We start from the raw sequence: 20,635 nt of genomic DNA on the forward strand, positions 1-20,635 counted from the left end.
AACAAAACAAAACAAAACAAACAAAAAACAAAACCAGAGTCCATGAGAAAAAGGAAGCTATTGCAATCAGAAAGATAAATAAAAGCCCTTTTTATTGTTACCCTTATGAAAATAATTAATGTCCCAAGGTAGAATGCCATAATGAGATTCTATCTGGTATTCTGCTTTTGCTAATTTATTTCAAGTTTTATTTAAATTCTAATTAACATATGGCGTATTACTGGCTTCGGGAGTAGCATTCTACTTTTGAAGAACTACGTAGAATTTTTAAAGCTACTGTATAGAGTTAGGCACGGAAATAATTTTTTTTTTTTTACTCTTAGGAGTTTCTAAAGTAGATTGTTATTTCAAATGTCATAAAACTGCAAACGTTTCTATAAGACGAGGACAAATTAACAACAAACATCAACTACGTAAGCTATGAGACAGCAATAAGCTCTATCTTTAGATTGGAAATGTGTTGCTTAAAAGTAAAGGGAATAATACAAATTACTTCAAATAATACCTTAACCTGGTATTTCAAGGCCATTTCAATAAATCAGTGGATACCATTATTTTACATGACTGAGTAAACAATGACTTTAAAGATATTTTTGTGTTCAAGGAACACAGGTGGCACAATTTGTTGCACCACTGTATTTTTGCCGTTGAGCTCATTCTTTTTCAGTGATCTCTCACCCATAGATATGAGGAAATGGAAGAGGAGAAGGTACGAAACTAAAGGGTACAGGGCATCCACCTGAAATAACAAGATAAATACCCAAGAACAGAAGAATCCAGGTCACGGCCTGCCCACTCCTGACCTAGTAATCGTGAGAAAGTAGTCCTGAGTGATGGCCCTGGCTTTTCAATGGAAAACTTGTCATGAGAGACACTTGCTTCATTTCTCAGTGGCTATTTCTTTCTTTTTTTTCTCTAAAGATTTTATTTATTTATTCATGAGAGACACAGAGAGGCAGAGACATAGGCAGAGGGAGAAACAGGCTTCTTGTGGGGAGCCCGATGCAGGATTTGATCCCAAGACCCAGGATCACGACCTGAGCCAAAGGCAGATGCTCAATCACTGAGCCACCCAGGCGCCCCTCAATGGCTATTTCTTTACCCGAAAAATATCAGTAAGAATGAGAAACTTGATACGGGGACGTGCTTCATGTTTTATTTGTCTACAAACAACTGTGGAGTAGGATTGACAAGGCAGGTACACAAATATCACAGATAATATAGAACCCAATGAGCTCTTAACAGGCAGTAGGAAGATTGGCCGCAGGCCAAGTTGGGGGTAGGAAATTGTCACCAAATTCCATCTACTTAGAAAGCAGAGATTGGCAAGGATGACGTGTGAAAGATGATCAGAATGTATGATGACCTGGGTCAAGACATTTTATCACTAACTCCAGTTCAAAGATGTGGACTTGAGAGCCAGACTGAGCAGAGCCTGAATGGGTCCATGTGTGGTTTGGTTTACCCAGTTCTGGCTGTCCTACTGGCCAGGTGACCTGAACCATTCTCTGGAGGGGGCCATAGCAAGCTTGAGAAGCTGCCTGAGCTCTCCTTTGGTGGATAAGTGAGCTTGCAATCTTAGAAAGGCATAAATAATAAACATACATATAATGAGGAAATGAAGTTTTTGATTTAAACTGTCAGTCCTGGTGTGAAAAGTTGTATACATTGTGCTGCTTTTTTTATAGGCTTTCTTCAGTTTTCAACAATTTGAAATGTTTCAGACAATCTGATATACTAGAGAATGTAACATGTAATGTTAATCATAATCCTAAGGAAGATTTAACTAATTAAGTGTGCAGGCAACATTTAAATGCTGAAGAGCTCTGGTTTTCTAAATGCGTAAGTTTGATTTTTAAAATATAGAAGTGTTTTAAGATTTTTATCTTGGGGTACCTGGGTGGCTCAATTGGTTAAGTGTGTAACTCTCGATTTTGGCTCAGGTCATGACCTCAGCGTCCTGGAATTAAGCCCACATTGAGCTTCCCGCTCAGTGGGGAATCTGCTTGTTTCTACCTCCCTCTCCCTCCCTCCCTCTCTCTCTCTCTCTCAAATCCTTAAAAAATGATTTTTATCTTACTAAATGTATATTTTGATTTACTGTATAAAAGTTATTTAAATCCCTAGCAAAATTTTATTTTTAGATTTGTAAGGCTTTTTTCTTAAGTGCCTACAAAATTCAGACTTAAGGAAAGGAAAGAGTATAACCTTCCTACATAAACCATAAAGGAGAATAAGTTTTTTATAGAACACCAGCTAATGAAGTCAGAAGGAATGAGAGACTTGTAAAGGCATCATTCTGCAAACCTTAATAAAGCAATGATTCTGGGCAATGACCATCACCTGCCAAAACCAGCAGTGTGAAGCTGAGGAGTTTATTAACAAGAGATACATCTGTCAAAACCTGAATCCATGGATCCTTCTTCATATCACACAAAAAGAAACAACTCATTATTACGTGTCTCCTGATGGAAGAACACAACACTATATTGAATGTATTCTTGCCAGAAACCAAACCTGAACCTAGATCAAATCTCTAGATTATGGTTGCCAAATTTAGCAAATAAAAATACAAGATGACCAAATACTGCACAGAGCATTCTTACACTAAAAAAAAAAGAAGAAAAAAGAATTATTCCCTGTTAAGTTGAAACCCAAATTTAACTGAGAGTCCTACAATTTCTCTGGAAACCCTATTCCAGGTCTCCCTACCAGTTCACAGGAAATACAGGCATGCAACCAGCAAAATCTACAATGTAGAAGTTTCTACAGGACAAATATCCTTCAACAAATAAATTGCAAAGAAACAATAATGTTTTTTTGCTAACTGGAAGAGAAGAATGACAATGGGGAGGCAATGCATATGTAGGTGCAGGAGGTACATGGGAATCCTCAGCACTTTCCATTCAACTCTGCTTATGGACCTAAAAACTAAAAATAAAGCCTATTTTTTTTAAAGGGACCAGGGCACCTGGATGGCTTCATTAGTTGAGCATCCAACGCTCAGTTTTGGCTTAGGTCATGATCTCAGGATCGTGAGGCTGAGCCTTGCATCAGGCTCTGTGCTGGGTGTGGAGTCTGCCTGGGATTCTTCTTCTTGACAACGATGACAACTTATATGGTATATTTATGCAAAACAGGCAGTCTTAAGAACAGGCTAAATGGAAAAGTGATTATATATATATATGTATATAAATCTTCAAACTTTTCCTTACCTCTTATGAACAGTTTTGAAAGAAAGGTATTACTGCCACTGAGAGAAATTTTAAGTCCCCTCTTGAAATACATTTAAATAATCTTTTTTATTTTAGAAAGGCTTTAGATTTACAGAAAAATGGCAATGATGATACAAACAGTTCCCATATACCCCACACTCAGTTTCCCTCTTTATGAACACTTAACATTCATTGTTCCCTACTGGTATTTTTCTGTTCCAGGATCCCACATTACATTTAGCTGTCATGCCTCCTCTGGTTCCGCTTGGCTGTGACAGTTTTACAAACTTTCCTTGTTTTTGGTGACCTTGACAATTTTGAGTACTGGTCAGGTGTTTTGTAGACTGTCCCGCAGTTGGGATTTGTCTGATGTTTTTCTCATGATTACACTGGGCTTATGGATTTGAGGGGGGGAGACCCCAGAGGTAATGTGCCCTGCTCATCACATCATATCAACCATCACATCACACTGTCAACATAACTAATCACTATTGCTTTTGACCTTGATCACCTGGCTGAGTGAAATACATTTATAAAATTCCTGTGTTGACATAAGCAAGGTTACAGTGATGAATGGAGACTCGAGGGTTTCCAAAGTAAATTGTGGTGGCAAGGCTGAGTATTAGGGGATGAAAGACCCCTAATTCTCTAGGAGACTCTGCCAAGGGAATGGAGAGAACTCTATGCTAGAGTATAATGAACTTTGAGGCAATGCTGGAAATTTATATATACATTGACCAGACTAACCCCAGTGGGGTAAGTCTCCCCTTACTGGCAGGGGATACGCTCTAAGACCCCCAGTGGATGCTTGAAGCCGCAGATAAAAATGAACCCTATATACTGTATTATGATTTTCCCCATGCATACCTACCTATAATAAAGTGTAATTTATGTTAGACAAGAAAAGAGATTAACAACAATAAGTAATGATAAAATAGAACACTTGTAACAATACACTGTAATAAGTTACATGAATGTGGTCTCTTTCAAAATACCTTCACTGTACTGTACTTACCCCTATTGTGAAGATGTGAGATGATAAGGCACCTACATGATGATTTGAAGTGAGGTGATTGGCATGGGCGTGTACCTGCAGGCTTCTGTTGACTTTCTGACCATACATCAGGAGGAGGATCATCTGCTCCTGGATATGGGTTGACTGTGGGTAATTTCACAGAAAGCAAAACTGCAGATAAAGGGGACTACTGTACTGTTACCTACACTTTGCAGGGGAGGAAACTGAGACACAGTGCCAAGGACACCAGATTGCTGAGCAGGGGGCCTAGGCTCCTACCACTGTGTGCACCTCCTCACCAATGCTATCATTAGTCTTAACTTGCATTGCCCAAACTATTAGTGAGAACAGATATCTTGCTTTTGACTTATTAGCTAATGGAAGTCTTTTCAAGACCTTGGTATGGACAGGGGTTATAGAGGAAGGGCTGAGAGGAACAGACAGGGTGAGAGCCAGAGTGAGAGCTGTGGGAGACATGGAGGGGTGGCATTGCTGGTGCACTGCTGCTGCCAGCAACTAGAATCATCCCAGGATATAATTTCAGCACGACCCTGGGCTAGGGTTGCCAGATTTAGCGAATAAAAATACAATACCCATTTGAATTTGAACTTCAGATTAACTACCAAGAAGCATGTTCCAACAGAAATTCAAATCCTCTTGGACATCCCTACACTTTATCTGGCAGCCTACCCTGGCTACAGGACCCCCAGGCCTGACTTCTCAGGCCACATCAAGTTTCTGTGACTTACTTCTTTCATAAATCTCTTCCCTGTTTCAAAAAAGCTGTCATAGAGTCTGTTGCGTGTCATGTAAACCCCCTATACCATGACTCTATCAGTGTGGGAAGACAAGTGAAGGATCTAGAAGGTTGAGGGTTTCAAGAAACGAATGGGAGTGAACACAGTTCTTCACAGAAAAGAAAAGCACAGCATGTCTACTATGCAAAGTGTCCTTCTGGAGAATTCTACATAAGGTATCATTATGAAACAAATCATAACATCTGCTTGCATCATGTACTTATGTTACGTGCCTAAACTCCACAGGCTTTGGAATTTGTGACACCTGGAATAGATTTGCACCTTTATTTTACAGATGAATGATTAGAGATTTACAAGAGTCCCATGCTTGCTCTGTGGTCACAACAGCAAAGCTGGGGTGAGAACAAAGGTCTCCAGAGTCACAGATGCCATTCCTACTGCTCCAAATCTGGAACCCAAAAAGTCCTCCTTATAAAAGCAGAGTGCAGGGGCCCCAGGGTGGCTCAGTGGTTGAGTGTCTGCCTTTGACTCAGGTCATGATCCTGGGGTCCCGGGAACCAGTCCCACATTGGGCTCCCTGCATGGAGCCTGCTTCTCCCTCTGCCTATGTCTCTGCTTCTCTCTCTGTCTCTCTCATGAGTAAATAAATAAAATCTTTAAAAAAAAATAAGCAGTGTGCACACTGAAATTCAAAAACATGAAAGAGCAAGAATCATATCTAATTAACAAGTGTGTCCCTACGAACGGTTCACAGTGTCTGAAACACAACAGATACTTGGTTAAGTGAAAGGATGGAAAAGTAGAATCAGAATTACTGGAATATCCTTTAAAAAAAGAATCCATTGAGTATTAATGTATTGAGACATCACATTTTTGCAAACCCCAAGTTGATCTTTGCATGAAAAGACATCATGAAGCAGATAGAGGGGAAGGCAGTGATTTTCTCTCATCAGGATTCTTGTAGTTCTGGTGGAGCCTCCTAATCAGTGTAAGAGCTTCCCCTACAATGCCCTGAACAGATGCTACCAAGAGAACTCTTTCAGTGACAGGGAGCTCACTGCCTTTTTGCTAACCAATTTAAATTTTAAGTCTCCTCTGGTGTAATCCAGGTACCCTCTACTCCTCCATCCCATCAAAGTCACTTTTCTCTGTAACGTCTCCGTGAGGCAGGCTGTGGGCGGCCTCCTCTAGTGCTCTCACCAGATGTTGATCTAGGTAGCCCGGCTGCAGCTTGTTTGCAGTGCAATGCCTAGATTCATTGCCCACTTTTACCTGTCACTCCATCCTGAACCTTACTTACTCCTCTTCTTTCGCTCTTCCAAACCCAACAACACAAAGTTATAGCATTTGGCAGACTTTGACGGGAGGGTTAGTAGTAATTGAGGGTAATCATGGTGGAGAACAGAGAATGATCTGAAGGTGAATGGGAAGTATCACTACTCTGAGAAACTTTTCAGCCATTCCCCACGTCGGCAAATTTCTCCCCTTGGTGGGGCTAAATCTTCCAAGAGGTGTCTCTCTTCCCACAGCTCCCCAGGGAACATGCAATGCCTCTCATCTTATTAGACAGGAAAATTAAGCTTTTTTTTTTTTTCATCTCTTCTTTGAGGGTGCCAGAGACCACTCACCTCTCATACTCAAAGCAGCTCATCAATGTTATTTCCCTAAATGCATGTACTCTGAGTTATGTTATACTCATAATATGTGAAAGCCATTACAATAGTTTTCATTTTTTTCTGCTGTATTTCTATGGAGTTGAATTCTATTTCCTTGTAACCTGTTTCCAACAATCCTACTTTTTCCCAATTTTTACAATAATTCTTCATTTTATGCAGTTTCCAAACTCTTCCCCACCTTGCTTATTCTCTGAACTCTGTTCCTCTAAAAATGCCTGGGAATTAAACAGAATGATCCACAACTGGGCAAAAAGAGAACTATTGCCTCTCTCTCTTTCTCCATCCAAACAATAAAGGCTGAAATTTCATTGACTTGTGGCCATAAATGTGCATTGCTGGCACATACTGAACATGCAGTTAGCTAAAATCTCCAAGCCTTTTTCATAAGAACTCTCATCCTGTACATCTACAGTTAATTATTTCTAACTAACTGCAGACTTTGCATTTATCCTTCACAAAACATATCTTTTTAGTTTGAATCTATGACCATAATTTGCTGATGTTTTTCCTCTTAAATCTTGATTTTTGTTAAGTTTATTTATTTATTTTTTTTAGTAATCTCTACACCCAGCGTGGGGCTCAAACTCACAACTCCAAGATCAAGAGTCACATGCTCTACTGACTGAGCCAGCCAAGGGCCCCTTAGATCTTGATTTGACACAATTATCCAACGTATGAATTATGCGCCTCAACTCTTGTCAGTCTCAGACAAATACATTTTCCCATATGCCATCCATCAAGGATTGCTGTTCATTAAACCTGACATCAGCTTTACGTGATTATTTTATTTTCTCCTCACTTCAGCTTCTGCCTTTCTCATTCACTTCCAGAATTGATATTGGTAGAACCTCTGAACCACCTCGCCCACCAAGCTCCTAGATTTGGCTTGACCACCTCCATTTTCCTCATGCATAACAGTATTTTGACTAGGTTTCTCATTTAAAAATGTGATTTAAGGGGTGCCTTGCTGGCTCAGTCTGTTAAATGTCTGCCTTTGGCTCCCAGGGTCCTGGGATTGAGTCCTGCATCTGGCTTCCTGCTCAATAGGGAGCCTGCTTCTCCCTCTGCCTCTGCCTGCCACTTCCCCTGCTTGTGTTCCCTCTCTGTCAAATAAATAAATAAATAAATAAATAAATAAATAAATAAATAAATAAAATCTTTTTAAAAACGTAATTTTAGGACAGCTCAGGTGGCTCAGCGGTTTAGTGCCACCTTTAGCCCAGGGTGTGATCCTGGAGTCCCAGGATCAAGTCCCACGTTGGGCTCCTTGCATGGAGCCTGCTTCTCCCTCTGCCTGTGTCTCTGCCTCTCTCTCTGTGTCTCTCTTGAATGAATAAATAAAATATTAAAAAAAATAAAAATGCAATTTAAAATTAATGTTAAAAGCTTAGATTTTAGCAATGTGTGAGAAATGTTCATACTCAAGGTGTGGCACAGAATTTCAAACGGCTTTTCTTTTTTGGTGGCATATCTTTGTTCAGTCACTGGATCAATGAATCTTAAGGTGAGGCAGATCTTTTATTTCACAAGAAGAGAAACAGGTATGGACTAGTCTGGATTAACCTTTATCCTCAACCTCATGTCGGACTGAGGAATAGGTCAGATTCTCCGAACGAGGTCTCTGCTGCCACCTAGTGGCAGTAATTTCTCAGCTTCAAAGACGTAAATGTTCAGGAAATTCTAGGCTCTAAAAATTACAGCTTGAGCTCCTTGCCGCCATCTGTACTTCAGAATTTCCAACTCTATCAGAGCCTTTTGTGCAGAAAATAAGAAACAGTATATCCTCTCTTTGTACTGCACAGACTTTTTACACTCTGTTGTATCAAATGTGTCCAATATATTCACAGACGGAAAAAAAGTTTTGATTCCTTTAAGGTACAGATTGCCCCAAGTCTTGGGCCATTCTTCCAGATGGGAAAGAAAACTCACCTATGTTGGGTTTTCTTTCTTTCTTTTTTTTCAATTAGGAAAAGAAGAAAAAAAACATAGTATAGCAGGGTGCTCTGAATTAGGAAAATAATAGAAGACTCTTTAAGCCAGAGTCACTCCCAGCTTAGGCTGGTTTGTACTGGCAAACTTCCAGCCTTCCGAAAGCAAGCACCAAGGGTGAGAGAGAATGCCTTCTGGTAGGGCAACCCAGAGCCATGACAGCCAAGAACTGAGTTCAATGACAAAACATAGGTCATTTTAAATCTAATCACTTTCTCTATATTATATCTTGACATAATGTAGCAAAATAAAAGTAGTAATTAAAGACTGTCTTCAAATTTGTGCTACCATAAGAAGTATTTTTATGATAGAAGAAATGTACTTTCCTTACCATTTTCCTGTTAGTTCATGGACCTTACCCATACGTGGTCAGGGAATCTCCTGGCGGCAGTGCTGGGGGTTTCTGATATCTGGCTTGGAAGATAATAACCAGTCTCCTAGGATGAGTTGTATATTTCAAAATGATGGCAGACACCCCACGTGTCATCTGTTCCTGAGAGTTTTAACTGCTTTTCAACCACAGATGTAACTGGAAAATAGTCACAAACACCATGAGGGAACAGAGTCAAAGGATTAAAGTCAGAATGAGTAAGCAGAACCTAGGATGGAGGAAGGAATTGATTTTTCCTCCCCTATGCTGGGTAGAACAGAGTAAGTCCACAGGCCCCTGTACCAACTGGTATCAAGATCTACTGATTGTTACTCAAGAAAATCTTCAGTTAGGTCCAGAGCAGGTCTAGCATGTCCCAGTTGATGCCCAAAGTTCATACTTGTTTCTCAGAACTAGTTGTGGTGATTCACAGTGTTCAGCTTTTTTTAAACAATTAAACTTTGAGATAATTGCAGATTCACACGTAGTTTTAAGAAATAATACAGGGACACTCTGTACCTTTTGTCCAGTTTCCTCCAAAGGCAAACATCCTGCAAGACAATATCATACCCAGGACTTCCCCACTCCCTACCTTTTTTACAGCTTTATTGAGCTGTAATTGATATACCAAAACAATTGCACACATTTCATGCATACATTTTGATGAGTTTGGACATATGTATAAACTTGTGATACCATCACCACAATTAAGGTAATAAACATATCCACATCTCCTAAAGTCTTGTCACACCCAGGATATTGAGATTGTTGCAATCCACCGATAATTCATATTTCTCCAGTTTTACTTATACTTATTTGTGTGTGAGTCTGTTTGTGTGTGACTGTGTGTAGTTCTGTGCAATTTTATCACACGTGTAGGGGGGTATTCACCACAATCAATATACGCAACTGTTCCATCATCACAAGGATGTCTTGTGCTGCCCAAAAACAACCATACTTCCCATCTGCCCATCCCCATTCCCCAACAACCAGTAATCTTTTCTCCAGCTTGATAAGGTTGTCGTTTTGAGAGTGTTATGTAATGTGAAATCATACAGAATGTGACCTTTTTGGGATTGGCTTTTTTTTACTCAGCATGATTCCCATAAAGAGCCATCCAGGTGGTTATATGGATCACTAGCTCATTCCTTTGTTATTGCTAAGTAGTATTCATGGTACAGATCTGCTATCATTAACCATTCACTTGTTGCAGGACAACTGGGCTAATTCCATTTGGGGGCTATCAGAAATCGACTACTTTAGTATGATTTTCTGGGTTTTCTTTTTAAGATTTTATATTTAAATCATCTCTACACCCAAATGGGGCTTCAACTTGAAAACTGGGATCCAGAGTCACATGCTCCACCTAATGAGCCAGTGGGGTGCCCAGTTTTCTGTTTCTCATGTCTTGCCTTCCTGTGGTTAGTTGAACATTTTTACAATCTCATCTTGATTTATGTATGTATTTTTTTCTCCTTTCAAATTTTTCCACTGTGACCAAATACCCAAAATATAAAATGTATTGTCTTAACCATTTTCAAGTGTATAGCTCAGAGACATTAAGTATATTTACATTGTTGTGCAATCATCACCCCTGTCCATCTCCATAAATCTTTCATCTTAGAAACTGGAACCCCTAGACTCATTAAATAAGAATTTCCTATTCTCTCCTTCCCCTCACCATAGGCAAACACATTCTACTTTTTATGATTTTGACTACTCTAAAATACCTTATGTAAGTGAAATCATACAGTCTTAAGACTGGCTCATTTCACTAAGCATATCCTTCAGGTTCACACATTTTGTAGCAAATTGCAGAATTCCTTCCTTTTTAAAGGCTGAACAATATTCCATTATATAAATATACATTTCACTTACCCACCAATGATGAATGCTTGGATTCTTGCTTCCATATTTTAGCTACTATGACTAATGCTTCTATGAACATGGATGTACAAATAACTCTTTGGGATTCTGCTTTTAATTCTTTTAGGTATATACCCAGAAGTGGAATTGCTGTGATTCTTTTTTTAAGTTTTTGAGGAACTGCCATACTTTTCCACAGTGTCTATACCATTTTACATTTACAGTTTTTAAGTGTATCATAATGTGTAGCTTTCTCAGTGGTGGCTCTGGGTATTACAACACACCTGTGGCACCACAGCCTACTGGTATCAATGTTTTACCCCTTTGGGTGAAGTATGGAAACCTTCCTTCCCTTTAGGTCACTTTACTTCCCCCATTTTAAGTATCATTGTCTTGGGATGCCTGGGTGGCTCAGTGGTTGAGCATCTGCCTTCGACTCAGTGTGATCCCAGGACCCAGGATCGTGTCCCATATCGGCTCCCTGCATGGAGCCTGCTTTCTCCCTCTGCCTGTGTCTCTGCCTCTCTCTCTCTCTCTCTGTATGTGTCTCTCATGAATAAATAAACCTTTAAAAAAAATAAGTATCATCATCTTGAGTACCAAATGATGTTATAATTTTTGTTTCAATCATCAAACATAATTTATATAACTCATGAGGATAATTATTGCATGGACCCATATTTTTGCTCTGCCACTGTTCCTTCCTCCTTTCTGATGCTCCAACATCTTCTATCATTCATTTCTGTTTGAAAATGTCCTTTGGATATTCTTTTAAGGTATGTGTGCAATCACAAATTCTTTTTTTGTTTCCCTTTCATCCTGCAGGATAGTTTTGCTGGATATGTAATTTGGGGTTGATAGTTCGTTTCTTTTAGCTCTTGGAAAATATCCACTTCTTTCACACCTCCAGAGTATCAGATGAGAAATTTGTTGTCATTTGAATTGGTATTCTCTTGGAGATAACATGTGTTTTCTCTCTGGTACTTTTAAGATTTTTTCTTTGAATTTTGTTATCAGAAGTTTAATTATGATATGTGTCTCGATGTGGATTTCTTTGGGTTTATCCTGTTTTGCTAAATTAATAAAAATTTTTACACAAGTAAATAAATCCTAACTAGTTCAACAAGTAGGCTTAAGCTTTTCACTAAGTTTGGGAAGTTTCTAGCCACTATTTCTTTGAATCCTATTTTTATAAACTTTCCAGTCTCCTTCTGGAATTCTGATGGTCCAAATGTCTTTTGTTATTGTCTCTAAGATTCTGATCTTTTTTTTTTAAAGATTTATTTTTATTTATTTATTTATGATAGAGAGAGAAAGAGAGAGGCAGAGACACAGGCAGAGGGAGAAGCAGGCTCCATGCTGGGAGCCCTATGCGGGACTCGATCCCGGGACTCCAGGATCGCGCCCTGGGCCAAAGGCAGGTGCGAAACCGCTGAGCCACCCAGGGATCCCCTAAGATTCTGATCTTTTTCTTTTTTTCAGTCAACTTTTCTCTATTCAGGTGGGGTAAATTCTATCCTCAAATTCATTAATTCTATTCTCTGTCATCTCCATTCTATTCTTCATCCAGCAAGTTTTTAAAAATTGCTATTATATTTTCAGTTCTATAGTTCCATTTGGTTGTTTTTTATTTATAACTTCTACTTCTTTGATGAGATTTTTCTATATTTTTGTTTCAAGAGAATCTGTAATTGGTTGTGGAAGTTTTTTTTTTTTTTATGATGGCTACTTTGAAATCCTTGTCAAGAGATTCTAACATCTATTCATTGCAGTGTTGGCATCAGTCAATTGTCTTCTTTTTAAAAAAAATATTTTATTTATTTATTTATTTGAGAGAGAGAGTGAGAGATATCATAAGCGGTGGGGAGGGGCAGAGAGAGAGCAGCAGACTCCCTGCTCAGCAGGGAGCCCAATGTGGGACTCCATCTCAGGACCCTGGGATCATGACCTGAGCCAAAGGCAGACACTTAACCCACTGAGCCACCCAGGCACCCTCAATTGTCTTTTCTATTCAAATTGTGTTGGCCTGGTTCTTGGTGTGACGGGTGATTTTCTATTGCATGCTGAACATTTTGGCAATTAAGTTAGGAGGCACTGGGTCCTATTTAAATCTTATATTTTAGCAGGCAGTCACCTTGTTCAGGTTTAATTGTTTATAAGTGGGCCTGGCCTACTTTTCTGAACTGTAGTTCCAATGACAATTTAATTTTCAGAGACTTTGTGATGTTATTTTGGGAAGCTTAATTTATCTAGAGCCACTGGGGCTCCTCTGGTCCCTGCTGGTGCTGCCTGAGGGGGCCAAAGGAGTTTTCCAGGCTGGCTGGCTGGTCCTTTCAGGCATGTGGGAATAAAGAGGCTTTCTGAGCCAGGTGCTGGCCATGTGAGATTCCCCTTGCCAGTGTCTCTAGCCACCTGGTGTTTCAGTGCAGAATTGCTCACTGGTCACCAGGTGTCTTTCCACTGGGAAAGAGAGTTTCAGACCCAGAGGGGAAGGAAGCATCTCCCCAGCTGCTAGACATAAACAGGACTTCCCAGATGCTTGGTGTCAGTGAGTTCCCAACTAATCTTTTGCTGTGGCTGTCTGGCTCACCTGGCATTGGTGGAGCTCTTGTTCCACTATAGCTGCCTTCTACTGCTTGGTTGGGGGTTGGAAAATGCTGGGTGCAGGTTGCTTTCTTTAGCTGAGTTGGGGAAGGGGTATAAAATGTCCTCTTTCTATGTTGCTTCTCCAGTCCTGGTATCCCTACCAATTCAGCTTTCTTTCTCTACCTTGCAGAGTTCTCTGGTTGTCTCTTGTATTGTTTTCAGAGTTAAAGAGTTATACTTTGCAGGGAGGAGCCGGGAGAGGCAAGTCTAACTTGTCCAGACCAGAAGTCCTGGTGCACTACTGTACCAGTTTTGGTATTTCCTAGATAGTATTGCTGCAAATGGAAAGTTCTTCTTTTAATCACTGGAGGGATATCATAAAGTATTTTCAAGTGAGGAAGGCTAACAGTAGCATAAGCATATAATACAACCACATTATTCTAGTATTTGCACATTTGTATGTGAAAAAGTATGTAAGGATAAGGACAAGGCTGTTAACACTGGTTGCTGAGGAGGAAAGAGGAAGATTATTAATTTTGTTTCCAACTATTTTTCACTTATTGCAGTGAAAACTTTTTTGTTTTTAAAGAAAATAATTTTCAAAAATCAATTCTGAAGACTGGAAACAACACAATGTCCTTCAATAGGTGAACAGGTAAAGACATTGTGGTCCATCCATACCATGGAATATTCTAAACAACAAAAAGGGACAAGCTACTAATAACACATAGCAACTTGGCTGGCTCTCAAGGGAATTACAATGAATGAAAAAAGCCAATCTCAAAAGATTATATACTATATGATTAGATTTATAAAACATTCTTGAAACGACACCATCCCAGATCTGGAAAACAAATTAGTGGTTGCCAGGAGCTTAGGAGGTGGTGTGTGTGTGTGTGTGTGTGTGTGCGTGCGCACACGCAGCAGTGATGGTGGCTATCACAGGGCAGCACGAGGGATCACTACTCGTTATGTTGACTGTGGTGGTGGCAGATTACATGAATCTACATGTGATAAAATTGCAGAGAACTAAACACACCCACACACCTTCCCCCACCACCACACACACATACATGAGTACATCTAAAATAGGCAAATAAGGTTGACGGACAGTACCAAAGTCAACTTCCTGGTTGTGATATTTAACAATTACACAAGACATTGCCATAGGTAGGAACTGATTGAATAGTACATCAGATCACTTTGTATTATTTCTTACAACTGTATGTGAATCCACAATGACCTAAAAATAGAAAGATTAAAAGAACAAAGTCTGGCACAATAAGATAGAGGTACAGAGCAGTATAAGCTCCCTGTGCTTGTTCTTAGTGACAGTTGCTCTCTCCCTCTGGGAAGCAGTACCGAGGCTGACCAGACATTTTCCCCAAGGAGATGGTTTTCATCTCTTTTGCCTTAGTGTCTGTATTCCTACTAAGTAAAGCACAGAAATAGACTTCTAACCAGTGTCCTTTTCCACTATCTCTTCACCTCTAATCTGCACATGGTCAAATTAACTGACCTGTTGCTCTCCCATTTAACTCTCCTTGATGACTTCCCATTGTCTATAGCAGTTATTTCTCAAGTAAGATCCTCAAACCATTGGTGTTCTCAACTGGTCTGCAAGTCAAGCCTTCGAGGGGAAAAAGATAATTTGGTGTATGTGTATGTTTCCTCTAATTTGACACATATTAACTATGATTTTAAACATTTCATCTCTTAGTATGTTCTTAAGGATATCCTCAAAGATTGCACATGTGCATATCAACTGAGTATGTTGTCAAATTTGCATTTTCACTATTACTAGTATGTAGCATATCTCCAATTTGCAAAAATGGATCAATGCCTTAAAAAGATTAACTGAAAAATAAAACCAGTGACAAAAGTGGACTGATTAACTTTTTTACACCACAAACAAAAATAAATTCAAAATGGATTACAGACCTAATGTAGGATATGAAACTATGAAACTTCTAGAAGAAAAGATAGGCAATAATTTATTTGATATTGCTATTACAATATTTTTCTAGTTATATCTCCTGAGGCAAGGGAAATAAAAGCAAAAATTGGGATGACACCAAATAAAAAACTTTTACCCAGCAAAGGAAATTATCAACAATACGAAAAGGTAACCTATGGAATGGGAGAAGAGATTTGCAAATGATACATTTGATAAGGGATTAATATCCAAAATATGTAAAGATATATACAACACCAAAAAAATCCAAGTAATCCAAATAAAAATGGGCAGAGTACCTGAATAGACATTTTTCCAAAGAAGATATACAGATGGGCAGCAGACACATGAAAAGATGCTCAACATCACTACATCTGAGAAATACAAATCAAAATGACAATGAGATATCACCTTACACTTGTTAGAATGGCTAGAATCAAAAAGACAAGAAATAACAAGTGTTGGTGAGGGTGTGGAGGAAAAGAAATCCTCACACACTGTTGGTGGGAATGTAAATTGGCACAGCCACTGTGGAAAACAGTATGGAGGGTTCCCCCAAAAAATTAAAAATAAAATTCCATATGATCCAGTAATTCCACTACTGAGTATTTACCCAAAGAAAACAAAAAATGCTAACTTGAAAAGACACATGTTTATGCAGCATTATTTACAACATCCAAGACATGGAGGATGTTATATACAATACCAAAGTGCCCATCCATAGATGAATGGATAAAGAAGATGTGATAAATACCATATGATATGAGGAATCTAGAAAATAAAACATACAAATAAAAAAAAAGCAGAAAGAGACCCATATATACAGGGAACAAATTGATGGTTGCCAGAAGTGGGCAGGGGGTGGGGTGCAGACATGAGCAAAATGGGTGAGGTAGAGTGATAGTACAGGCTTTCAGTTATGGAATGAGAAGTCATGGAGATAAAAGGCACAGCCTAGGGAATATAGTCACTGGGCTTTGTGAATAGTGAACATTTTACTTATTTCTTATTGATTTGGATGCCTTCTATTTATTTTGTTGTGTGATTGCTATGGCTAGGACTTACAGCACTATGTTGAATAAAAGTGGTAAGAATGGACATCCCTGTCTTGTTCCTGACCATAGAGGAGAAGCTCTCAGCTTTCCCCCATTTAGGATATTAGTTGTAGATTTTTTATATATGGCTTTTATATGTTGAGGTATAATTCCTCTACACTTACTTTATTGAGGGTTTTTATCATGAATGGATGTTGTACTTTGTTAAAAAATTTTTTTTGCATCTACTGAAATGATTACATATGGTTCTTATCCTTTCTTTTATTAGTGTGGTATATCATCACGTTGATTGATTTGCTAATGCCACCCTTGCAACCCATGAATGAATCCCACTTGGTCGTGGTGAATGATTTTTTAAATGTATTGTTGGATTTAGTTTGCTAGTATTTTATTGAGATTTTTTGCATCTATATTCATCAGGAATATTGGCCTGTAATTCTCTTTTTTAGTGGTATCTTTATCTAGTTTTGGTATCAGGGTAATGTTAATCTCATAGAATGAATTTGGAAGTTTTCTTCCTTTTCTATTTTTTGGAATAGTTTGAGAAGAGTAAGTATTAACTTTTCTTAAAATGTTTGGTAGAGGGATGCCTTGGGTGGCTTCCCAGTTGAGCATCTGCCTTTGGCTCAGGGCATGATCTTGGGGTCCTGGGATCGAGTCCTGCATCAGGCTCCATGCATGGAGTCTGCTTCTCCCTCTGCCTGTGTCTCTCCCTTTCTCTCTCTGTGTCTATCATGAATAAATAAATAAAATATTTTTTAAAAATGTTTGGTAGAATTTGCCTGTGAAACCATATGGTCCTACACTTTTGTTTGGTGGAATTTTTTGATTACTGAATCAATTTCTTTGCTAGTTATCAGTCTGTTTTCTATTTCTTCCTGTTTCAGTTTTGGTAATTTATATGTTTCTAGGATTTTATCCATTTCTTCTAGGCTTTCCAATTTGTTGGTATATAGCTTTTCATAATATTCTTTTATAATTATTTGTATTTCTGTGGTGTTGGTTGCTATTTCTTTCTAGTTTGCCATTTTATTTGTTTGGGTCCCTTCTTTTTGATAAGTCTGGCTAGAGGTTTCTCAATTTTATTAATTTTTTTCAAAGAACCAGCTCTGGTTTCATTGATTTGTTCTATTTTTTTTAAGTTTCTGTATTATTTATTTCTGCCCTAATCTTTATTATTTTCTTCCTTCTGCTGCCTTTAGGCTTCATTTGTTTTTCTTTTCTAGTTCTTTCAGTTGTAAGGCTAAGATTTGTCTTGCTTCTTGAGGTAAGCTTGTATTGCTATATACCCCTCTCTTAGGAGGAGTATACTATACTCCTCCTCCTATACTCCTCTCTTAGGACCAATTTTGCCGCATCCCAAAGCTTTGGACAAGTGTGTTTTCCTTTTCATTTGTTTTCATGTATTTTTAAATTTCTTCTTTTATTTCCTCATGGGCCCATCCATTGTTTAGTAGCATCTTATTTAATGTCTACATAATTTTGGTCTTTCCAGATTTTTTTCTTGTGGTTGACTTCTAGTTTCATAGTTCAGTGGTCAGAAAAGATGCATGGTATGACTCATCTTCTTGTACTTGTTGAGGCCTATTTTGTGGCCTAATAAGTGATCTATTTTGGAGAATGTTCCATGTGCACTTGAGAAGAATGTGCATTCTGTTGCTTTAGGATGAATTGTTCTGAATATATCTGTTAAGTCCATCTGGCCCAGTGTGTCATTCAAAGCCATTTTATTATATTCCCCAAATGAATGAGACCATATAATGTTTGTCCTTCTCCGATTGACTTACTTCACTCAGCATAATACCCTCCAGTTCTATCCACGTTGAAGCAAATGGTGGGTATTCGTCCTTTCTAAATATAAAAAATAGTGAAATGGAATAAAAGGGAAAGGAGAGAAAATGAGTGGGAAATATCAGTGAGGGTGACAGAATATGAGAGACACCTAACTCTGGGAAACGAACAAAGGGTAGTGGAAAGGGAGGTGGGTGGGGGGATGGGGTGACTGGGTGACAGGCACTGAGGGGGGCACTTGATGGGATGAGCACTGGGTGTTATGCTATATATTGGCAAATCGAACTCCAATAAAAAAATACACACAAAAAAAAGCATTTTCTTGTTGACTTTGTTTAGATGATCTGTCCCCATTGATATAATAGGGTGTTAAAGTTCCCTACTATTATTGTATTATTATCATAGATTAGTCCCTTTATGCTTGTTATTATTGTTTTATGTATTTGGGTGCTCCCTTGTTGGGTGTATATTTACAAATGTATCTTCTTGTTGGATTGTTCCCTTTATTATTAGAAAGTGCCCTTCTTTGCCTCTTGTTACATTCTTTGTTTTAAAGTTTAATTTATCTGATGTAAGTATTGCTACTCCAGCTTTCTTTTGACATTTCATTTGCCTGACAAATGTTTCTACATCCCCTCACTTTCAATCTGCAGGTGTCTTTAGGCCTAAAATGAGTCACTTGTAGGCAACACATGGATGAGTCTTGGGTTGTTGGCTTTTTTTTTTTTTTTTTAAGATTTTATTTATTTATTTGAGAGAAAAAACACATGCAAAAGTGGGAAAAGAGGTGGGGCAGAGGGAGATGGAGAGAGAATCTGAAGCAGACTATGTGCTGAGCATGGAGCCTCATGCAAAGCTTAATCCCATGACCACAAGATCACAAGCTGAGGTTTAACTAAGAGTCAGATGCTTAACCTATTGAGCCACCCAGGTGCCCTGGACAGGTCTTGTTTTTTTAATCCATTCTGTCACCCTATGTCTTTTGATTGGAGTATTTAGTTCATTTACATTCACAGTAATTATTGACAGATATGTATTTATTGTCATATTATTACTAGTTTTGTAGTTGTTTCTGAAGATTTTCTCTGATCCTTTCTTGTCTTTCATGGTCTGCTGACTTTCTTTAGTGATAGATTTGGATTTCTTTCTCTTTATTCTTTGCATGTTTATTAGTGGTTTTTGATATATGGTTACCATTAGGTTTGTACATAACGTCTTCTGCAAATAGCAGTTTATATTAAGTAGATGGTCATTTAAGTTTGAACCCATTCTTTTCTCCTCTTCTCTCCATGTTTCAGGTATATGCTATTATATTTTATATTCTTTTTGTGTGAGTTCTTTGACTGATTTTTTACAGGAACATTCATTTTTACCGCTTTTGTGTTTCCTACCTTTATACTGTCACTTTTGGTCTCTCCTTTCCATTCAAAGAGTAACCTTTAATATTTCTTGCAGACTGGTTAATGGTCACAAACTCCTTTATTTCTGGTTTCTCTGGGAAACTCTTTATCTCTTATTCTATTCTGAATGATAGCCTTGCTGGATAGAGTATTCCTGGCTGCAGATTTTTTCCCATTCAGTACTGTGAATATATTTTGCCATTCCCTCTGGCTTGCAAAGTTTCTACTAAAATTTCCCCAGCTAACCTTGTGGGTTTTCCCTTCCAAGTTAATGACTTCTTTTGTCTTACTGCTTTTAAGATTTTTTATCAGTATGTTTTGCAATTTTAATACTATGTCTTAGTGTGGGCCTGCTTTTGTTGATTTTAATGGGAGTTCTCCATACCTTCTGGATCTGGATATGTTTCCTTCCCCAATTTAGGGAAGTTTTCAGCTATTATTTATTCAAGTAAATTTTCTGCCCTTTTTCCCTCTCTTCTTCTGGGACTCCTGTAATGCATTTGTTATTATATTTAATGGTGTCACTAAGTTTCCTAAGTCTAGTCCTATTTTGCATAATTCCTCCTTCTTTGTTCTGCTTCATTGCTTTCCACTGTCTTCTAGATCATTAATTCCTTCCTCTGCTTCTTCCAGCGTGCTATTCATTGCATCATTGCATCGTGTTTCTAATCTTATTTATTGAACTCCTTATCTCTGGTTGATTCTTTTATAAGTCTTTTATCTCTATGGTAAGGCTCTCACTGATGTCTTCTGGTCTTTTCTCCAGTCCAGTGAGTATTCTTATGATCATTGCTTTAAATTCTCAATCAGGCATGTTACTTCTGTATTTTATTTTATTTCATTTCATTTCATTTCATTTCATTTCATTTTATTTTATTTTATTTTATTTTATTTTAAGATTTATTCATTTTAGAGACAGTGAGAGTGTGAGTAGGGGGAGGGGCAGAAGTAGAGAGAGAA

This window comes from Canis lupus, chromosome 3 (genome assembly GCF_048164855.1).
Source record: "Canis lupus baileyi chromosome 3, mCanLup2.hap1, whole genome shotgun sequence".
Classification (NCBI taxonomy): Eukaryota; Metazoa; Chordata; class Mammalia; order Carnivora; family Canidae; genus Canis; species Canis lupus.